At 36.1% G+C, this 23,459-nt stretch overlaps 1 pseudogene; it reads left to right on the forward strand.

Moving 5' to 3' along the window:
- Window positions 1-22,089: 22,089 nt before the first annotated feature.
- LOC106968938 (60S acidic ribosomal protein P0-like) lies at window positions 22,090-23,076 on the forward strand (annotated as a pseudogene).
- The last annotated feature ends 383 nt before the right edge of the window (window positions 23,077-23,459 follow it).

Consider the following 23,459-nt stretch of genomic DNA (forward strand, 5'->3'; position numbering starts at 1 on the left):
AGCTGGAAAATTAAACAAGTATTTATAATTAAGAAATTTATTTTATAAGGGTGCCAGGATGGTTCAGTCAGTTAAGCATCTGACTCTTGATTTTCGGCTTAGGTCGTGATCTCATGATTCATCAGTTTGAGCTCTGTCAGCACAGAGCCTGCTTGGGATTTCTCTCCCTCTTTCTCTGCCCCTCCATACCTACCCCCCTCTATGTGCACACATGCTCTTTCTCTCTCTCTCTCTCTCTAAGTAAATGAATATTTAAACAAAAAGAAATTTATTTCATAAAGGAGCAAAGACATTAATAAATAAATATATGATAAGGTCCTTCAGGCTAAAATAGGGAATTAACAGAAGGACAAGTGAAAGATAAGGAATGAATATGATAGTTTATGAAAAGTTGAATAGAAAATCAGTAAGGATAAGTTAATCTTTATTAGTTGTACAAGTACTAGAAGGAAGCATGGGTAAATTATTGTGTGCTTGGTAAAAGTCATAATATGTTTGATTAAATAAACATATAAATTTGAATTAACAAATGCCAAAGGACAAATGGGGAACTAGAAAATTTCCATTTATTTCACAAAGAGCAAATATCTCTAAAATGCAAAACAACTTCTAAAATGAAAAGAAAATATAACTCAGCAACTTAATATGAAATTTGCAAATAATAAAAATAATTTTGAGAAACTAATACACAAATATTCATTAAACACATGGAAGAATGTTTAAGTTCACTCATAAAAAGAGAAACAAATACACCACCATTGATATACCATTTCTTACCACACAGATTGGAAAAAACAAAATGTAGTGTATATGTAGTGAAATAGTCACTCTCAAAAATTGCTAACAAGAATGCAAAAAGTTACAACTCCTACAAAGGAGATTTTAGCAATATTTTGCAAAGTTAAAACCACATAATTTCACTTCCAGATATCCATACCCAAGGTATGCTGGCAAACCACAAAATAACTTATATATTTTAATAATATATTAATTAATTAAATAGTAAATAATTAATATATAACAAATATTATTTGTTAAAATTATTTATAATAGTAAAAGATTAGGAATAAACCATATATCCATTATTAAGGAATGGGTTGAATAATGTCACATACCACAATGAACTATAAAGCTATAAAAAATGAAGATGTCTACCCACTGATATGAAATGATATTCAGTGTATACATGCACAGCAGTGTACTTAGTATGGCATGTTTTGTGTAATAAATAGAGGGGAATCAAAATATGTACACTTCATTTGCTTAAATTTGGAAAAGAAAATAATGAAAATCTAAAACAAAAAACTAATGAAAAAATTACCCAGAGAAGAAGAAAAGGGAATAAGGTAGAAGTGAGAAGGGTAAGATAGATTAGAAGAGCATTGGGTATTGTGTGTAGGTGATGAAGCACTAAATTCTACATCTGAAACTAATATTACACTGTATGTTAACTAATTGGAATTTAATAAAAACTTGAAAAAAAAGTATGTCTAATTTTAGTTCTTCTCTGAAATCATGTGAATGTTTTACACAATAAAACAACAAAACCAAGTAAAAAATTCTTAAATATCTAAAAATGAAAAACCAGAAAAAACAAATCTAAATGTTTATCAGTTTAGTGACATAACTACACACAGCAGAGAGTTATTCCTGCTAAATTTAGAACATAGTATTTTGACTATGATTAATAGCATATTTTTACTTTAAAGATAAAATTAGCTACAGAAAACTTAGCTGCATGCAATAATCTTATTATTTGTGATAAAATATTGATATAGTTATTAAGACATAATTACATATGTATTGGAAGAAAAATCTTAAAAGTCATTTTCAGGAGCAAACATTTTCAGCATAAGAGAAAAACTGTTAAGTAAACGCTCTCCAATCTTTTGTTGGTTTGTTTATTTTGAGAGAGACAGAAACAGAGTTGAGGAGGGGAAGAGAGAGAGGGAGAGAGAGAATCCCAAGCAGGTTCCATTCTGCCAACACAGAGCCCAATGAGGAGCTTGAACTCTGAAAATTGTGAGATCATGACCTGAGCTGAAACCAAGAGTCAGATACTTAACCAGCTGCATCACCCAGGAGCCCCAAAAGCTCTCTAATCTTAAGGTTAAATTTGAAATATGAGTATGAACATGATTACTCTCTTAATAAAACTATTTTTCATCTTTATCCAATGGGAAAAAAATGCTAAGGACAATGAACTCCTAACGCTCAGACTGTGACTTCTAAATACCATTCTGAACCTTAAAAAAAGTACATAGATAAAAGTGTGCCTTGAATAAATGATCGTTTACAATTACAGATCAAGCGATATATGATTAGCCTAAAATGTAAAATAAAAAAGAAAGATCCCATAAAGGCTAATTCAGTATGTCAAAAGAACACATGGAAAAACTTGAAGTGCTTTAGCCAACATGGTGCAACTTGAAAACCAAAAAAACAAAACAAAACAAAACAAACAACAACTGTATTTGACTAAAACAATAAACATTTAAAAATGATTAATAATGATAAAGACAAAGGAAAAATAAAACTTCTTGGACACCATTGGAAATTACTACAGCACCAACTCAATACAATAAACATCAAGAATTATAAGAAAATAACTCAACATTCATTTTGATACCTACTATGAACTGTATTGAGGGAAATCAAATAGCTTGAATGGATTAAGGAAAGTTCTATAAACAATAATTCCATTTAAGGGGTGCCTGGGTGGCTCAGTCTGTTGAGTGTCTGATTTCGGCTCAGGTGACGATCTCATGGTCTGTGAGTTCAGGCCCCACATTGGTCTCTGTGCTGACAGCTCTGAGCCTGGAGCCTGCTTCAGATTCTGTGTCTCCCTCATTCTCTCTCTGTCCCTTCTGCCACTCTCACTCTGTCTCTCTCTCTCTCTCTCTCTCTCTCAAAAATAAATAATCAAATATTTTAAAAAAACAGTAATTCCATTTAAAATTCGCAGAAGAAATGAAAAAATTGAAAACTCACATTTTCACCCCATTGGAAAATGGATTCAGGCAAGTCATTAATGGAAAGTAAAAGCATCAGTTGAAAGGTTGATTGGGAACTTTAAATTGACATAGTCATGCTGTCATCTCTTGAATTCATTAACTAATGTTAACATCACTGTGCATCACTAACATGCAGCTGATGAGGTTTTGGGGTGATGGTGGGGTTCATGGGGTTCGGAGTTGACGACCCAGAAAGAATTCTTGAAAATATCTTTGGTGCAAAAGGTGATTTTATTAAAGCATGGAGACAGAATCCATGGTCAGAAAGAGCTGCACTGGGGCTGTGTAGAATGACTGGTTGTATACTATGAACTTGGGGTAAGTGAAGTCAAAAGGGAAGTTTCCAAAGAAACTTTCATATGCTAAAGACTTATTGAGACCTAGCTATTGCCAAGCTAAGGTTGTTTTTTCCCTCTAACAAAGCATTAACATTAAGACAGAAGGGAGTTCCTGGACTTTAAGCTATTGATGGAATTTCCTTTTTCTTGTAATTTACTAAGATATTTGTGAACTGATGGAGACTATCAGTTTAACCATTTGTTTTGTGTCCTTTCCTTTGTCCTTGGGCAGCCAGGAGTGCCTGAGAAATGTCACATGTATCCCACCTGGTGGGGGCAGGGGTGGGGGGTTGCTCTTAGCCTATACTTTGCCCTCAGCTTTCCTCATGCTCCCTCATAACAGTGAGAAAAACCAAAATGTATGTGTCTGCGGATAAAATGTAATATCAAATATGCCACAGATCTTATGCAGTATTATTGTACCAACAAAACAAAATAAAAAGAACATGAATCAAATCCAACTGATAGGAAATTCATGAACTAAAGGGACAACTTAAATGACATATTAAAGGAACAATCAGTCAAATACAAAATGTTGGGCACTCACTGGACATCTAATGTGTTTTCCAAAAGAATATTACATACAAAAATTACAACAGCTAAGCAAAACAGAAAAAGGAAAAAAAAACGTTTTGGATTGATAGTCACTTAAAATACTAAATGAGCAAAAAAGTCAAATATAGTGAGTATTTCTTGTCTAAATTCTATTTTGAATTAATTGACTATACAAGGAGAATTTTTGTCACTTGGGGTAATTTGAAAGTAGGCTAGGTATTAGGTAATATTAAGACACATTATAAATTTTGTTAAGTACGATAATGATATTGGATTATTTAAGAAAAGTTCAATGTTTTTGAGATGCACACTGAAATATTTATATGTGAGTTGTTATGGTGCATGCATTTTGTGTTGAAAAACGTCAGTAAAACAATTTTGAAGTATTTCTAAAACTATGAGTGGAGGATAGATAAGGCAAAAGTGGAAAATACACCTTTTATCTAACTTCAAAAACTATCAACAATTTGTGAGAGTAAAGGAAGATGGCAGAGTAGAAGTACTCTAAGCTTACCACGTCCCACAGACACAACTAGACAACTTACACATCAGTGTAAATAACCCACAAAATGACCCAAAGGCCGGCAGAAAGAACTCCACAACTAAATGTAGATAAGATGCCACATCAGAGGACAGGAAGGGCAGAGATTCAGTGGGGAGATATATAGATCATAAATAGATCTATAAATAGGCATTTATAGATCATTTATCTATAAGCAGATAAACTGTGGAGACTGTCCCCTGGTGGGAGGGACCTGCCTATGCCTAAAAGAGAGAAAAACAGACCATCACATAAGGGAGCCAGTGAAGGGGCAGACGAATCCCCATAAGATTTGACTTTGAAAACCAAAGAGGCAGAGTTTCATTGAGTTCTTCCAACCAGAGGAACTTAAAGCCTGGGGTTTTAGGATTCCTTGGGCATGGTTCTGGCAGATCCCCCGGAGGGTGAGAGGAAACAATCCCCACACTTAAAGAGACAACACAGCAAACAACCTGAGGAGATACAGCACAGAAACTGCAGTTTGAAAATGCCTGGGGCATACAGGAAGGAGAGTTATTTACTAATCTCAGAGCACATTCCAGAGGGACTAAATCTCTGGAAGACTCTTCCAGGAACAAAGGAGCTGACAGGTACTGTTTCCTTCCTCTACCCCTGGCAAAAATACACTGGTCACCTGCAAGAGTCAGCACAGTGCCGATATTCAACTACCTAAATTTCTTACACTGCATTTCCCCCCAGTCCCCAGCTTTGAGGATCCACCTCCTCCAACCAGGGTTGCCTCAGTCTCAGCACCGCAGGTTCTCTTCCCCTGGAAGGCCAGTGAAAGTCTTGCCAACACTTTGTCTCCCAAAGGTGCACTTTGTGGGGCCTTAGTAGTCCCCTTGTGGTGACTATGGATCCCTTCTTAGGGAAGACCTGCATACACCTTGGTAAAACTGCATGCCCCACCCCAAACACTTTGTGAACAGGCCCGTCTGGCCTGGTCCCAGAGACAGTGGCGCATCCCCTCTGGCAGAAGACTAGAGTGCAAAACTTGTGTGTACTACACACCCCACCTACACATGCTTTGTGGATTTGCCCAGGCCACCCTGGTCTGGCTGCAGCTTGTCCCCTTCTGCTAGAATACAGACTTTGCACCTCGCCCCCCTATGGAACTGCCCCCTCCAATAGCCTTGTGGCTGGAGCTCATTCGAACCAGAGCCATAAGCCTGGTAGTTTGCAAGCAGCTCCAACAGGGACCAGCACCACTCCAAAGTACCCCTACCCTGGGGAGAGGGGAAAGAAAACCACATACAACAGTATGACTGTGGCCCCAGCAGTGAGCAGGAGACAGCGGTCTGGTCTGATTGCAGTTCCTGCCCAGTAATGAGAGCTTCTCAGGGACAATACAGGAAAAGCAGAACCTGTAGTTCGGTGATACCAATCTCTGGAAAATGCTTGGCGTAATTCAACTGAAGCCCAAGACGGCTCCAAACTGATCCACTAACATCAGAGGAACCAAACACCGCCTGTAACTGGCAAAGAGAGACACTCCTGGTGACCAGACTGAAGAAAAAAGTGGCCTGGCCACAACAACAGGGTGCACGCAACACACATAGGAGACACCTTTGAAATGCCAGGTTCTAGTAAACAGGGGGCACTACACTGCAGGGCACTACAGGATCTTTTCATAAGGCCACTACTTTCAAAGCAGAGATTTGGGTGACTTTCCTAGCACACAGACACAGAAAATTAGACAAAATGAGAATATGTCCCAAATGAAAGAATAAGATAAAACCACAACAAGAGACCTAAGTGGAGCTCCAGGCTCCACGCTGTCAGCAGAGAGCCAAACACGGGGTTCGAACCCACAAACCGCGAGATCATGACCTGAGCCAAAGTCAAATGCTCAACTGACTGAGCCACCCAGGTGCCCATCAGTAAGACTCTTAATGAAGAGATAAAGAAGAATCAGAGATGAAGAACACAATAAAATTGAAAATACACTAGATGGAATAAATAGCAGAATGGAGGAAGCCAAAGGATGAATCAGCAACCTAGAGGTCAGAGAATTGGACCTCTAGATAGATAGATAGGTAGATAGATAGATAGATAGATAGATAGATAGATAGATACAGATATATTCAAAATGAGGATAAGACTTAGGGAACTCAGAGACTCCATTAATGGTAATAACATTTGTATTATAAGGATTCCAGAAGAAGAAGGGAGAGAAAAGAAAGCAGAAAATTTGTTTGAAGAAAAAATAGCTGAAAATTTCCTGAATCTGGGGAAGGAAATGTCAACAAAATCAACCCAACAAGGTCCACACTAAGACACATAATAATTAAAATGGAAAAAAACAAAACAAAAAAGGAGTGATAAAGGGAGAATTTTTAATGAGTTGTTTTAAAATTATTATTATTTATTTATTTATTTTGGGGAGAGAAAGAGACAGAATATAAGTGGGAAGGGGCAGAGAGAGAGGGAGACACAGAATCTGAAATAGGCCCCAGGGTCTGACTGTTAGCACAGAACCTGTCGTGGAGCTCAAACCCACAAACTGCAAGATCATGACCCGAGTCAAAGTCAAACAATTAACTGACTGGGTCACCTACATGCTCCAAAAGGAGAATTTTTAAAGCAGCAGTGAAAACAGTTACATACAAGGGGACCCCATAAGGCTATAAGCAGATACAAAGCTATAGTAATCAAAGCAGTATGTTACTAGCATAAAAACAGACACATAGATCAATAGAAGATAATAAAAAATCTCATAAATAAACCCATGATTATATGGTCAATTTATCTTTGACAAAGGAAGCAAGAATATGCATGGAAAAGACAGTGTCTTCAACAAATGTTGCTGGGAAAACTGGATATTTCATGCAAATGAGTGAAACTGGGCTACTTTCTAACACCATACAATAAAATAAACTTAAAATGGATTAAGGATCTAAATATGAGACCTGAATCCAGAAGAATCCTGGAAGAGAGCACAAGCAGTAATTTCTCTGACATTAGCCTCAGCATCTTTCTAGATATGGCTCCTGAGGCAAGAGGAAACAAGCAAAACTGAACTATTGGGAGTACAGCAAAATAAAAAGGCTGCACGGCAAAAGAAACCACCAATAAAACTAAAAGACAATCTACTGACTAGGAGAAGATATTTGAAAATGACATATCCGATAAAGAGTTAGGGTCCAAAATACAAAAAGAATTGTACAACTTAACATACAAAAACCAAATAATCCAATTAAAAAAATGTGCAGAATACCTGAACGGGCATTTCTCTTGAGACATATAGATGACCACACTGGGTACATAAAAAGATACTCAACATCACTTCTCATCAGGGAAATGCATATCAAAAGCACAATGAGATATCACCTCACATCTGTCAGAATAGCTAAAATAAAAAACAAGAAACAAGTGTTGATGAAGATATGGAGAAAAAGGAACCCTCGTGCACTGTTGGTGGGATTGCAAACTGGTGCAACCACTGTGGAAGATAGTATGGAAGTTTTCTCAAAACATAAAAAATTTCACTACCCTACAATCCAGTAATCCCATTGCTGGGTATTTACCCAAAGAATACCAAACCACTAATTTGAAGGGATATATGTACCTCCATGTTTATTGTAGCATTATTTGCAATAGCCAAATTATGAAGTAGCCCAAGTGTCCATCAACAAATGAATGGATAAAGAAGATGTGATACACACGTACACACACACACAAATACACACACACATGCAAATGGGATATTATTCAGCCATAGAGAAGAATGAAATTCTGCCATTTGCAACAACATGGATGGAGCTAGAGAGTATAATGCTAAGTGAAATAAGCCAGTCAGGGAAAGAAAAATACTGTAAGATTTCCCTCATATGTGGACTTAAAAAAAACAAACAAATGAGCAAAGGGGAAAAAAATAGACAAACCAAAAAAGGCAGACTTTTAACTATAAGACAACAAAGACAGTGTTACCAGAGGGGAGGTGTGTGGGGGGATGGGTGAAATAGATGAGGGAGATTAAGAGTACACTTATGTTAATGAACACTGAGTAAGATTGGACTTGTTGAATCATTATATTGTACACCTGAGACAAATATAACACTGTATGTTAACTACACTGGCATTAAAATAAAATAGAAAAACAACTATCAACATTTTGTTATACTTATTTTTGCTATTACTGTCTTTTTTTAAGTAACACCAGGAAAAATTTAAAACAGAGAGGAAGTTTCAACTAATATTTTAATCATGCTTTTGTATATATTTATATATTTTCTTAATAATTTTAATTGCTGGGACCCCTGGGTATCTGAGTGGGTTAAGCGCCCAACCTTGGCTCAGGTCATGTCTGGGGCTCATGAGTTTGAGCCTCCTGTTGGGCTCTGTGCTGACAGCTCAGAGCCTGGAGTCTGTTTCAGATTCTGTGTCTCCCTCTTTCTCTGCTCTTCACCTGCTCGTGCTCTGTTTCTCTCTCTCAAAAATAAACATTAAAAAAATTAAATAATAATTTTAATTGCTTTATAGGCATTTAATGAATGATCTAGGTAATTTTAAGGTCATTTTGAAGTATTTCTTTCCAGATCATCTTTTAAATATGTTAGAACAGATTAAGCAAGGCTGTTCCAGAAACATTTTTCTATCTGATGTATTTACTGGGCTGAGGAAATCAAGAAAGGCTTCTCAATCATTTTTTCATGAATCATTTAAAATGAGACCATCTGAAGCATTTGAAATAAAATGTGGAGAACAAATCACTATGGGCAAAGTAGTGTGTTTGGAAAGGGTATTATCTAGCACTAAACCTCCATGATTTTATTATGCTTAGAAAATTTGTACTGTGTTCTCACATTGCTACATTGAAATGCCAGAAGGTTTGCCTCCCTGCATGCAGGCTCTTGGAAACACAATGTAGCTCTTGGTAATGTCTCCTGAAAATGCATACCTTGCTGAGGCACCAAATGTCCAGAGAGATTCATTAATCACATTCCAGCTTTGTGAGGAAAGACACTCCCTTCCTTCCATCTTCCTTATAAGATCCGTATCTTGTGGGCAGACACATTAAATAGGTGAAATTTCATAATTTAAGGTTTAAAGATGACAACATGATGTTAATTTGGGTATTGCTTCGGGGTATTTTTATGTGTAACTTAACAATTTAACATTTTGACATAATTTAGAGAAAGTATCTGGAGGGGGACTTTGTTCAGGTAATTAGTACACTATCAGGCTATTTCAATTTTTGAATCATATGGAGAGATCCAAGATCATTTCAAGAGAAGCTCACTTGCACAATGCAGCAAGTAGCTTGGGGGTGGGAGAGGGGTGGGTGGACTTTATGCTTTATCACACTTTTCATCCTTTACAAGACTAAAGTTTAGGAGTTGAGTTTTAGTAGTAGTAGAACTAGTAGCTAACACTTATTGAGATCTGACTATGGGTCCCACCCTGTAGTAAGATGTTTCACTAGACTGTCATGTAATACTCACAAAATCCCTATGAACTTGGTATTATTATTATTAGCCTTTGCACTTTATATAGCATCTAGAGCATCAGTATTGGTTAAATTTATGAATAAATAGATGAATATATTGATATATAGGGGAATATTATGATTAGAAAGTTTTTGGAAAGTACACTATCTTTTCTAGACAACTTTTCTTTTATCAATTGGATTCATAAGAAGCATTGTACTCCTAGGATAATAACGCAGTAAAGCATGTTGCAGTTTTTTTAATATTATGTTTCTAAGTGTAAATGCACAACTGAGTTGTGACAGATAATATTCTCTATTTTGGTAACTTAAGAAAAAGTGATATGGCAAAATAATCAACTTTGGCTTTGTTTTTGTAATGTTATTCTTAAGATCATGACGTTCTGTGGTTACATAGAGTGATGGCAACATCTATTTATTCTCTTGTGTTTTCTTCCATATTCTCTTTCCACTGCTCTGCTCTGGAGTTTTGGATTCAAGTCACTAATTATTTTGCAATTGATAAGCAGAAATCTCTAGGGTATGAACCATAGAGCCTTGGCCTGAAATTGAATCTGTTTTGTGATAAAATTGATCTAACCCAATTAAATTAGGTAGATAATGCATCCCACCTATCTGCCTTTGAGGCCTCTACTCAGGTTTAGTATTTCTGTCAGTGTTATTTCCAGTTTGTGCAACTGATTCCTTGTGTGGCATGTTAGGTTTCCAAATGCTGAACAGCTATTAGGATATATGTCACACTACGTTTTTTTTTTTTTCTGGTTACAAAAGTGGTATCTTCTCATTACAAAATGGCATATCACTTAAATTAAAATCACTACAATATTTGTGTGTCTGTGCGATTGCATCAAATGTGATCAGACTGGGGGCAACCTGGGTTGCTTGGTAGGTTGAGCAGAATTCTGACTTTGGCTCAGGTCATGACCTCACCGTTTGGGGGTTCGAGTCCCACGTTGGGCTCTGTGCTGACAGCTCGGAGCCCGGAGCCTGCTTCCGATTCTGTGTCTCCTTCTCTCTCTGCCGCTGCTCCACTCGTGCTCTGTCTCTCTCTTGCTCTCAAAAATAAATAAGTGTTCAACAAAGTTTTTTAATGTGACCAGACTGTAGATACTAAGTTGTTTTTTTTTTTTTCTGTTTGACATCATGAACATTTTCCATTGCCGTTAGTATTATTCTCCAGCATAATGGTTATATAGTATTATAGAATTACATTGTTTGGATATATAATTCAACCTCATATTGTTGGATACTTAGTTTTTTCACTAGTTTACTTATTTAAACAAAATTGTGATCAACAGCCTTATGTACAAATATTTCTTTATTGGAAGTAATTTTGTGGGTCAAAACACATTCAGGCTTCTTTGCAACCACCTTTACATGTAGAAGGTTTTTTCCAGTAGACAATAAGCAATACTAAATTTCTTTACAAGCGTGTTATATACATGAACAGCTTCCAGTGTTTGTATTCACGTTTGGGTTAGCTCCTTGGATTTCACCTTTGCTAAGACATTTTTTATTCTCATTTTTCACATATCCTTTTAACTCCATTATTTATGGAGTGCTTCTCTCTGGAGATAGCCACCACACTTTTCCAGGTTATCTCGTGACTTGATGAAAATTGCATTTCTGCCATCACTTTTTTCTGACTCCATTTATCTACTGGAAATTTTCGTTAAATAGGATATCTAACACCACTCCAAGCAAGCTACTGTCTATTCAGATGTTTTCTGTGAAAACCTAAAATGAGACCTGAACTTGCAAAATAAACTTCTTGCTGTGATACTCATTTCTTGCTTTGTAATCAAAATTAAATTTTCTTGTTTCACACTTTTTTTCGGGGAAAAACCAAGACTGCACAGCAGGGATCACTAGTTCCATACGCTTCATAGCAAATAATACTTTTGGCAAACATGTTCATAGTTAACAGCCTCGTCACTTGCTAAATCTTAAGCTGTGAATGCTGCAAATGTATATTAACTGAGTTATATAAACCAACGTGTACAGGATGATTAATTAGTTTATCAACATTCTCTAAGCCAAGTGACCCCAGCAACAAATTTCACAAGTTGGTTCCCAATGATTTAGCAGATTTAGTCAGTGTTTTGCTGAGGTCTTCTTATATATTGGGCACTAGATTAAGCATCTCTAGGAGGATATCACAACATTCTAATAAGTTGTGGAAGGCAGTTTTATATCCAAGTTACTGAAGAGGAAACTGATCTCAGTGAGGCGAATTAACTTGTTGAAGTTACAATCTGTGAAGGATAGCACTGGGCATTGAGTACAGATTCTTTAACTCTAAAGTTACTACTTTTCCCATTGCTCTCTGTGCAAATTATTTTGTTTACCTGTGATTCATTCCTAGGAAATATGTACTGAACTTTAACTTATTGCAGGCCTTGTGCTTACTACTAGAAAATGAAAAAAAGAATAAAAGTAACTAATTAATACATTGAAAATAAGTATATGGATCTTAATTTCTTAGAGTGAACTATCTGTTGAAGGGAGACAAATATTAATCAAATTCCTCAGAGAGAATGTAAGTGACAAGCATTTTTCAGATCTATATAAAGAAAGGAAGATTACCACAAAAGGAATAAAGTTAAAATAAAATTTAAAAAAACTTTCATTTTTCTTATTTTTACTTGAGTTGACAAGAATATGTTAAAGCAATAATATATTTGATTATGTATGCTTCATTGAATGATAGCAATGATACAAGGGATAGGAGGGAGGGATTAGGAATATTTGGTTATAAATTAACTGTACTATTTGTGAAGTGGTATAGTGTTATTTGAAGGTGAACTTGGATTAGTTGTAAATGTATATTGCAAATTCTAAGGGAACCCCTAAAAATGTTTAAGAAAAGAAATATAATTGATATGTTGAAAAAAAATTGGAATCATAAAATGCTCATTTAAAACTACAACAAGCAGAGAAAGATTGGAAGACAAAAATAAGAACAAAGAACAGAGACAACAAATAGAAAACAGTAACAAATATGTTGACTATTGATTTGACTATATCAATAATCAAATTCTAATAGTCTAAATAAATAAAAGACTGAGATTTCACAGTAGATAAAAAAAGACTCAGCCCTATGTTGTGTATAAGAAACTTACTTTATTTCTTTTTATTTATTTAGTTTTATTTGAGAGAGGGAGAGAGAGAGAGAGAGAGAGAGGCAGCAAGAGTGGAGGACAGGGGCAGTGGGAGAGAGACAGAAAATCTTAAGTGGGCTCCACATTCAGTGTTGGGCCCATGCGGGGCTCGATCTCATAACTCTGGAATTGTGACCTGAACCAAAATCAAGAGTCAGACAGTCAACTGACTGAGCCAGCTAGGCACCTTGAAATTCACTTTAAATAAGAAGACACATATTGAAATGGTTTGGGAAAATTGGACAGGTACATGCAAATGAATGAAAATGAACCACTTTCTTACACCTTACCTGAAAATAAACTCAAAATAGATTAAAGACCTAAATGTGAGACCTGAAATTGTTAAAATCCTAGAAAACAACACAGACAGTAATTTCTATGACATCGGCTATAGCCAGCAATTTTTAAGATACGTCTTCTGAGGCAAAAGAAGCAGAAGCAAAAATAAACTATTGGGACTACATCAAAATAAAAAGCTTCTGCACAAAGGAAACAATCAGTAAAACAAAAATACAAGCTACTGATTAGGAGAAGATATTTGTAAATGAAATATCCAATAAAGGCTTATTATCCAAAATATATAAAAAGCCTATACAACCCAACACCAAAAACCAAATAATCCAATTAAAAATGGGCAGAACACATGAATAGACATTTCTACAAAAAAAGACATACAGATACATAGATGCTCAACATCACTCATCATCAGGAAAATACAAATCATACCTAAAAGACTATAGAACAATGCTAACAAAATTCTGATGGAAAATGATTTCCAACTAAATCCTATACCTAGCCAAATTTCCACTCACGAGTAAAGAAAGAATAAAGATATTTGAAAGCATGGAATGATGTAAAAAATTACTGGTGAATTCTATGAAATACTTAAGGAAGAAATTATACCAATTCTCTAAAATTTCTTTCAGAATGTAGAAGCAAAGGAAACACTTCTTAATGCATTTATGAAGTCAGTATTATCATAATATCCAAATCAGACAAAGACATTACGAGAAATGAAAACCACAAAACCATATTTCTCATGAATATATAGATGCATAAGAAGTATAGCAAATAGAATCCTACAATGTATAGAAATAATTATGAACCATGATCAAGTGGAATTTACCCCAGAGACACAGGGTTGGTTCAACATTCAAAGATCAATCAATGTAATCCATGGCATCAACAGGTTGAAGAGAAACCACACAATCATATCAATAGATAGCAAAAAGGCATTTGACAGAATACAACATCCATCCATGATAAAAATTCTCATCAAACTAGGAATAGAAAGGAACTTCCTTAACTTGATAACAAACCTACAAAAACCTCACACCTAACATCATACTTAATGGTGAGAAACTAGAAGCTTTCCCACTAAGATTAGGATCAGGGCAAGGAAGTCCCTCTCATCATAGTTTTTCAACATTAGTCTGATGTTCTAGCAAATGCCGTTAGGAAAGTGTCATGTTGGTGCAGGACAGACAAACAGATCAATAGGACAGAACAGAAATAGATCCTTATACTCTTCACAAATGTTACTTCAAATAGATCATAGACCTAACTGTAAAACACAAAATTATAAAACTTCTAGAAGATAATTAGGAGAAAATCTAGATGACCTTGACACAGTGATTTTTTTTTTTTTAGATATGATACCAAAGGCACGGTCCATGAAGGAAATAATTGATAAGCTGGCCCACATTAAAGCTAAAGCCTCTACTCTGTAAAAGATACTGTTCAGAGAATGAGAAGACAAGCCATAGACTGCGAGAAAATATTTGGAAAAGACATAGCTGTTAAAGAATTGCTATCCAAAATATATAAACAAAACCCTTGAATCAACAAAAAGTAAGCAAATTGATTAGAAACTGGGCAAATTACCTGAACATGCCACCTAAGAAGATATACAAATGACATTTAAACAAATGAAAAGATATTCGACATGATATATTGTTAGGGGATGGATACTGCTACACAGCTGTTAGAGTGGCCAAAATCCCAAACAGTGAAAACACCAAACACCTGGTAAGGATGCAGAGCAAGAGGAACTCTCATTAATTGCTGATGGGAATGCAAAAGGGTACAACTACAGTGGAACACAGTTTAGCAGTCTGTTACAAAGCTAAACATACATTTGCCCTCTGATTCTTAATTGTACTCCTTGGTATTTACCCAAAGGCGTGAAAAGTTGTGTTCACACAAAAACCTACATATGGATATTTATGGCTCCCTTATTCATAATTACCAAAAATTAGAAGCAACCAAGATGTCCTTCAGTAGATGGATGGATAAACTGTGGTACGTCCAGACAATGGAATATTATTCAGTAATAAGAAGAAATGGGCTATCAAGCCACAAAAACCTGGATAAAATCTAAATGCATATTGCTAAGTGAAGGCAACCAGTATTAAAAACCTACATACTACATGGTTCCAAGTATAGGACATTCTGGAAAAGGCAAAACTAAGGTTATAGGAAAAAGATTAGTGGTTGCCAAGGGGTAGGAGGTTATGAGGGATGCATAGGTGAGCACAAATCATTGTAAGGACAGTGAACCTATTCTATGTGATACCATATGGTATATATGTGCTATCATACATTATCAAAATCCATAGAATAGACAACATTAAGAGTAAACTTTATGTAAACTATGGACTTTGGGTGATTATGATATATCAATGTAGTTTTTTTGATTGCAACAAATGCAATACACTGATGTGGGATGTTGATAGTAAGAGAGGCTGTGACTTTCCAGGCATTAGGGGTATGGGGAAAGTTTTAACTAATGAAATTCTAGATTTAAAAAATATATATGTATCACACAAATACACACACACACACACACATATATCACACAAATAAATGCATAATTAACAGTGAAATGTGCTGTACTGTAAACATACTCTGAGAGCATACAAAAGAGGGACTTCTTAACATGCTCTGTGGGACAGAGGAAGCAAATCAAAGCAGATTCCGCTCAGGGGTAGCTATGGGCTGATACTGATTAACTGATAGAAATTAACTGGGTAACTGTGGGCTGGTCTGCTCCTCATTCTCCCCGCTTATCTGGGCACCTTTCCTCCTCCACTTTACCAAGAAACAAGATTCGTCCTAATACCAAGCTAGAGAGAGGGAGATATTATACCAAGTATGGGCATAGTAAAGCTACACAACAATTTCAAGACTTCCTGATCCCTTCTCTGGGTGTCCCAGAATGCTACAGCTAGATTTCTATAGCTCAGTAGGGAAAGTGGAAGATTATTCTCTGGAGAAATCATTTCATTTCATTTCATTTCATTTCATTTCATTTCATTTCATTTCATTTCATTTCATTTCATTTCATTATTTAACTTTACTTTATTTTATATTTTATTTTATTTTTTAATGTTTTTATTTATTTTTGAGAGACAGATAGACGTGAGCAGTGCAGGGATAGAGAGAGACGGAGACACAGAATCCCAAGCAGACTCCGGGCTGAACTGTCACCACAGAGCCCGATTTGGGGCTCAGATTCACAGACCCCAAGATCATGACCTGAGCCAAAGTCAGATGTTCAACTGACTGAGCCACCCGGGCGCCCCTGGAGAAACATTTTAGCTTCCAGATACTGATATTTACGAGTACCTGAGTAAAATAATTTGGTGCTCACCTAATCTCCCATGGTGAAGCCCAGCATTTGATGACTTCCACCACTACTTATAGAATGTCCAGTCATTTGTAGCACTCTCAAAAATCCAGAAATAGCAAAATTAAAACATAAGTAAAATAATATTTAGTAGAGGTTTATTGTGTATGTAAAAACAATTCATGAACTTGGAGTTTTCAAATTTCAAACTGATATGAAGCTCAGGGGCATGATGTTACAAGATAGCTTATTAAGTGAAAATGAAGAAGTTGTTTAACCTTTACAATAGTTCATTATTATGATGGCAGTCTCCAGACGGCAGGGGATTGATTAAAAGTGATATACCACTTTTAGGAAGATGACTTAAGTTTGCTTTAACTTATCAGAGGAATTTATAAGAAATAACCTAAGTGAGGTTTTGCCTATGCTCATGACATAAGCTAGATTTAGTTTTGCTTATATGGCTTAAGTGGATTTCTCTGCTTGAGGGTATTTTCAAGTCTGGTCTCCAATTTGTATCAATTTTTTTTAATGATTATTTATTTTTGAGAGAGAAAGAGAGAGAGAGTGCAAAAACAGGGCCAGCGCAGAGAGAGGGGGCCAGAGGATCCAAAAAGGGTTCCATGTTGACAGGAGAGAGTCCAAACATGGGGCTTGAACTCACAAACCGTGAGATCATGACCCGAGCCAAAGTCAGATACTTAACCGACTGAGCCACCCAGGCACTTCCAATTTGTATTAATTTTTAACTGTGTGTTAATCTTAAATATAAATGGAAAAAGACCAGCAGACATTTGAGTAATTTTAAATATAGGAATTTAACAGCTACCTGCCTTAAAAAAATATATGTATGTATATATATATACATACATACACACACACACACACACACACACACACACACACACCCCTCAGGGGAAAAATATAAATACACACATAACTCAGGGCAAACAGATAATGTTGGAGACAGAAGAAAATATCAATAAACCTATAATTAATATTTTCAGAGATATATGACAAAAGATTGAATCTTTATGAAAAAATAATTATATGTCATAAATGAATACTTGGAAAAATGTTAAAGCTCTTAGAATCAAAAAAAAAAAAAAAAGAAGGGCATCTGGATGGCTCAATCAGTTCAGCATTCCACTCTTGATATCTGCTCAGATCATGATCCCAGGATGGTGGAATCAAGTCCTGAGTCAGGATCCATGCTGAGTGTGGATCCTGCTTAAGATTTTCCTCTCTCTCTCTCTCTAGAAGAAAAAGAAAAGGAAAAACAGATAAAAAGGGAAAAAATGAAATTAAAAATTCAGTACATTTTTGAAGGTAAAGTTGAAGAAGTGAAACAAAATATAAAGAATTGGACAATAAGTTAAAAAATATAAGATAATTAGAGTATCTAGCATGCCCAAATGCTAAATAGGAGTTCAAGAATAAATAGCAGAACTAGAAAAAAGGGTAATATCAAAAAATAGTAGAAGAAAATGCCAAGAAATCAATCACATGAATTCTTAGATTAAAACAGCTAACTCAGTGCCAATGAAAACAACTCATTTTGAAATCTCAAAACATTGGAGGTGTTGGAAACTTGAAGGTTCTCAGATCTTCCAGACATATTAAATAACAAGTTATCCATGAAAGATCAGGAGTTCAAATGCCACAGTAATGAGGCAATAATTACAGGAATTACAATAACTACAGGAATCTGGAAGCCGGAAGACTATAGAGCAATGCTAACAAAATTCTGATGGAAAATAATTTCCAACCAAATTCTACACCTAGTCAAATCCACTCAAGAGTAAAGCAAGAATAAAGATATTTGAAAACAAGGAATGCTTTTAAAAAATTACTTCCTATGTTCCCTTTCTTGGAAAACTGGTGAAGAATGTGTTCTGTCATTATGAAAGTATAAACCAGGTATAAGAAGACACAGTATCCACAAAACAGGGAATTCAACACAAAAGACAATGCAACATGAGGGAGGTAAAATAATTCCAAGTCTGATCATGAAGGAAGCTGCAAGCACAGCAGGTGTGTGGCTGTCAAAGATGACAGCCATTGGCAGATGTTTTCAAAATGACGTTTTTTCCAAAGTGTATGCATTCTGATGATTTGAAGAAATGGGAATTTTTACTTTGAATTATTGGTATCACCCTTAAATCCTTGAAAATTACAGGATAGTTTATATCTACATAGTGCTTACTAAATGTTTGCCATTGGTTTAAGCTTTTTTTTTTAACATGTATCAATTCATTAAACTCACGTTAATCCTCTGATATATATGTTATTTTTTACCCTGAGAACTTAATAGAAGACGTAGGATTTGAACTTAGGAAGTCCATCTCCAGATTCTGTGTTGTGAGAAATGGCTTGTGAGAAATGGTTGTGAGAAACCACCACCTATCTGCTTCTTATCCAGTCACAGCTTGTACCGAAGTGTTTCCTATTATAGGAATGTAGTCAACAGATTTTATTTTCTTTCTAATTTTGAACTGCTTAATGAATCTGAGAGTTAAGATTTTGACTTTTGGTGCTTTATAAAAATGTAAAAATTGAGTCCTATTATTGGGTTTTAGCAAGAAATGTTACATATGTTTTGCCTTCAATGTTAAAGAGTGGGAAATTAGTTAAGTGTAGCCAACCTCCAGGGGTGATTTTACAAAACAGCAGAATGTCTTATTGCTTCCTAACAACATTTCAATTTTATGCATTTAACAGTTTTTATTATAGATGAAAGTGGTTAGAACAAAGACATTCTATATTTTGCTGTTGGGATTCAAGGTAGAATTGTTTTATATTGGAGTCACGTAAGTCAGTGTTACAATGGAGTTCTGGTATAATAAATGTCTACATCTGCAGTTAAATTAGTTGAGAGAGCACTTTTTGTCTATTAAAGAAGCCTAAGTAGGAGTTTGGATCTGACACCAACTATCTCTGCCAACTTATGAGCCAAACCACTTGTTTGATTTGTACTCTATGGTTAACCAACTTTTCTGTGCACCTATGGAGTATAATTGGGGGTAATAATACTGCTCTCCTCAAGGGTTGCTTTATGGTTTTGAAGAGGTTAACACACATTGATGGATTATGAAATATTCAACAAAACATATGAGTAAGTGCATACTATTTTTCTCTAGACCAAAAAGGCTGAGAAGTAATTTAACAGAGAGGATACTAACAAGGATTATTCTTGCTCAGGAAAAATTCACACTCTGATGAGGAAAAACAAAAGAAAGCAAAACAAACAAATGGAACACAACTGCAAAGCAACGTGAAAATTGCTAAAATAGGGGTAAGAGCAAACATTTGTTGAACACAGAGACAAAAATCCCTGACTCAATATATCCTTAGTCTACTCATTTTCCCACTCTCTTAAACAAATGTCACCACCTCAGATTCCCAGTATCTGCTAACCTGCCTTCTCTGTAAGTTGATAAGCTTGCTTTTTATCGACTAAAATGAAGACAATGCCAAGACCACCATTATCAAATGAAACCATCTATCAGCGTCTGTATGGGTGCTTTGCCAATGTATCTGTTTTCCTAGAGGAGAAATCCATGGTCATACCTAAAGTCATTTCTCTATGCTTCCTTCTTGAATCAAAGAGGACATGATTCCAGTAGCATAAAACATACTGTCATGTCTCAGTTACCCTCCCAGAAATAAAACTTTTTCTTGAAGTCACTCTACCAGATAGCTACTGCTTTATTTGTCCCCTTTGTAACAACACTTATCAAAAGAGTTACCTACCTTCATTCTCTCTAATCCCTTTTCTCACATTATCTTTTCAACAAGCTTCAACATTCTAGTCTCCAATCACTCCACTGAAACTGCATTCCTTACTAGTGACTTAGGCTTTGCTAAATCCAATGGACAAGTATCCGTTCTCCTCTTGCTTAACTTATAAACAGCATTTGACACAATATGTCCTTCATTCTTTTTAAAAAATTTTTGTAACATTCATTTATTATTTTTGAAAGACAGACAGAGCATGAGCTGGGGAGGGGCAGAGAGAGAGGGAGACACAGAATCCAAAGCAGGCTTCAGGTTCTGAGCTGTCAGCATAGAGCCCCACTCAGGGCTTGAACCCATGAACTGTGAGAACATCACCTGAGCCAAAATCGATGCTTAACCCACTAAGCCACCCAGGTGCCCCACAATACATCCTTCCTTCTTAAAATAACCTTCTTCACTTGACTGGAGCTTATTTTTCACACATTCTCATTATTTTCTCCTTCTCATGCCTTTTGGCCGTTCCTCCTCATCTCTTTTAACTCTTAATTTTGGAGCCCTCTTCCCTCTTCTTGGGCTTAGTTCCTATTCCTATTCAGTTCTGTCTCCAAATTCATACCTTACCTTTATCACTTCATTTCAGCTCATGGTTATGTATATCACCTGTATGTCACCAATACCACATTTGTATCTTCACTCAGAACCTCTCACTTGACCTCCAAGCCCAAAGGCACATTATTTTAAAGCTAAGGTTAAGCTGACTCCTCACTTACATGAATCCCTTTCAGAGCTCTGACTGGTGGCCTAGCAATGTGATTATATGGGCAACCATTTTTGTAAAATGTACAAAACACTTTATGTAATGGCAATTTGTTATGATGCTGATTCTCTCATGCTTCTTTTGCATTGAAATAATGATAGATATTTTGCAGATATGATAAATGGGATTTTAAACTAGGAGTGAGCTTCTAGTCAGAATGCAAAGTGGATTTTTTTAAACTTATTTTATGTAGGGTACAGACCTGTTTTCTGTTGAAGTACTGTTGAGTACTGTAAATAGTGAGTTTGTGTTTAGGGGTGTAGAAGAAAGGAGGAAGAAGGAGAGGAAATGCAGGCATCATGCATTCATAAGAAATAAGCTGAAAAGACAGTTTCAGGAATGTATTATGAAGGGATTTTTCTGTTGATTTAAGGCAAATGGAAAATAATAGACCATAAATGTTTCAAAAAGTTAGTCATTTGCTGCACACTGGACATTTGCATCAGTGCTATATAAATGGAGACCTGTTTGTATTTCTGACATGCCACTCTCCTTCTATGACAGCTGAGTTTGAGAACACATAAAATTTGAAATAATTCAAAAGACTTATATTCTTACATACAAATGATCAGTAAATAATGGGCACACACAGTATGTTCAACATATTCCTTGAGGTATTTATGAAATCATTCAATCAATCATTGAATAACTATTAATGAGTGCCTATTATGTTCAAAGCACCATGCATGTGAAGGAGTGTCCATACATGTGTCTCAAGGAGTCTTATCAAGGAGTTTATAAATCTGTTAAGATAATAAAATCTAGATACATAAGCCTCTCACCAGGCATCCTCATGAGAGTAACAGTGTCATTAGACCCTGTGTGGCAATCCCCAATGCACTATTGTAATGCCTAGGGAAGACATGGCAACCTGGAAACCCATCCACTTCCTTAAAATAATCCAATTTTTCAATGATTATCTAAAAGTCTTCACTGTGGAAGCAGACAACATGGACTCCAAGCAGATGTAGCAAACTGGCATGCCCCTGTTTTGGGAAAGCTGTGGTCCTATGGGCAAAAACATCATGATTCAATCACAAGGCCATCCAGGGGCATCCGGAGAATATCTCTGCTCTGGAGAAACTGTTGCCTCATGTCTAGGGTGATGTGGGCTTTGTGTTCACCAAGAAGGTGAACTGAGATCAGAGCTCTAATCACTCAGATCAGAGACACGCTGTTAGACAATAAAGGGCCAGCAGCCACCTATACTGGTGGCTCAACCCCACATGATATCACTGTACCAGTCCACAACACTGGTACGGGGCTAAAGAAGATCTCCTTCTTCCAGGATTTAGAAATCACCATTACTAAATCTCCAGGAGAACCGATGAACCATTGAACCATTAAAATACTGAGAACTTGAAATACTGAGTGCTGTGCAAATGATTAAGACTGGAGACAAAGCGGGAGCCAGCAAAGCCATACTGCTGAACATCCCCCCCTCCCCTTCTCCTTTGGGCTGATCATCCAGCAGGTGTTTAACAATGGCAACATCTACAACCCTGAAGTGCTTGATATCACAGAGGAAACTGCATTCCTTTCCTGGAGGGTGTTTGCCGTGTTGCTAGTGTATGTTTGCAGATTGGTTACCCCACTGTTGCATCAGTACACCATTCTATTATCAGTGGATACAAATGAGTTCTGTCTTTGCCAATACTGATTACGTATGCTCCCTCGCTGAAAAGATCAAGGTCTTCTTGGCTGATCCACCTGCACTTGTGACTGCTGCTACCACAGCTGCTCTTGCAGCTTCTGCTGCTGCCCCAGGCAAGGTTGAAACAAAACAAGAATCAGAAGAGTCCCATGACGATATGGGATTTGGTCTCTTTGACTAATCACTGAAAAGCAACCAACTCAGTCAATTTTATTTATGAAACAAGGAAATAAAGGCTTAGTTCTCTTTAAAATATGTAGACATATAAGTATATGAGGCAATATATGAGGATAACTAGATCACAAATTTAAGAACAGATGTAACAATAAAGCAAAGATCCTCTGGGGTAAAGCAAATGGACACTAGCTTCGTTTAAAGCAGAGAGGTAAAGAAAGAGTAGTGGAAGATTCTATTAACCATTTAGATAGGGCAAGAGAACACAGGACCTTGGCAGAGTGGTTACAGGGATTTTTTTTTTCTTGAAGACAAAAACCTTCCTTAATAGTTGTGTAAAAAGATGCAATTTATTTCATTACAATAAAAATATTTTCAAAAGTTATATAA

Source organism: Acinonyx jubatus, chromosome B2 (genome assembly GCF_027475565.1).
Source record: "Acinonyx jubatus isolate Ajub_Pintada_27869175 chromosome B2, VMU_Ajub_asm_v1.0, whole genome shotgun sequence".
Lineage (NCBI taxonomy): Eukaryota > Metazoa > Chordata > Mammalia > Carnivora > Felidae > Acinonyx > Acinonyx jubatus.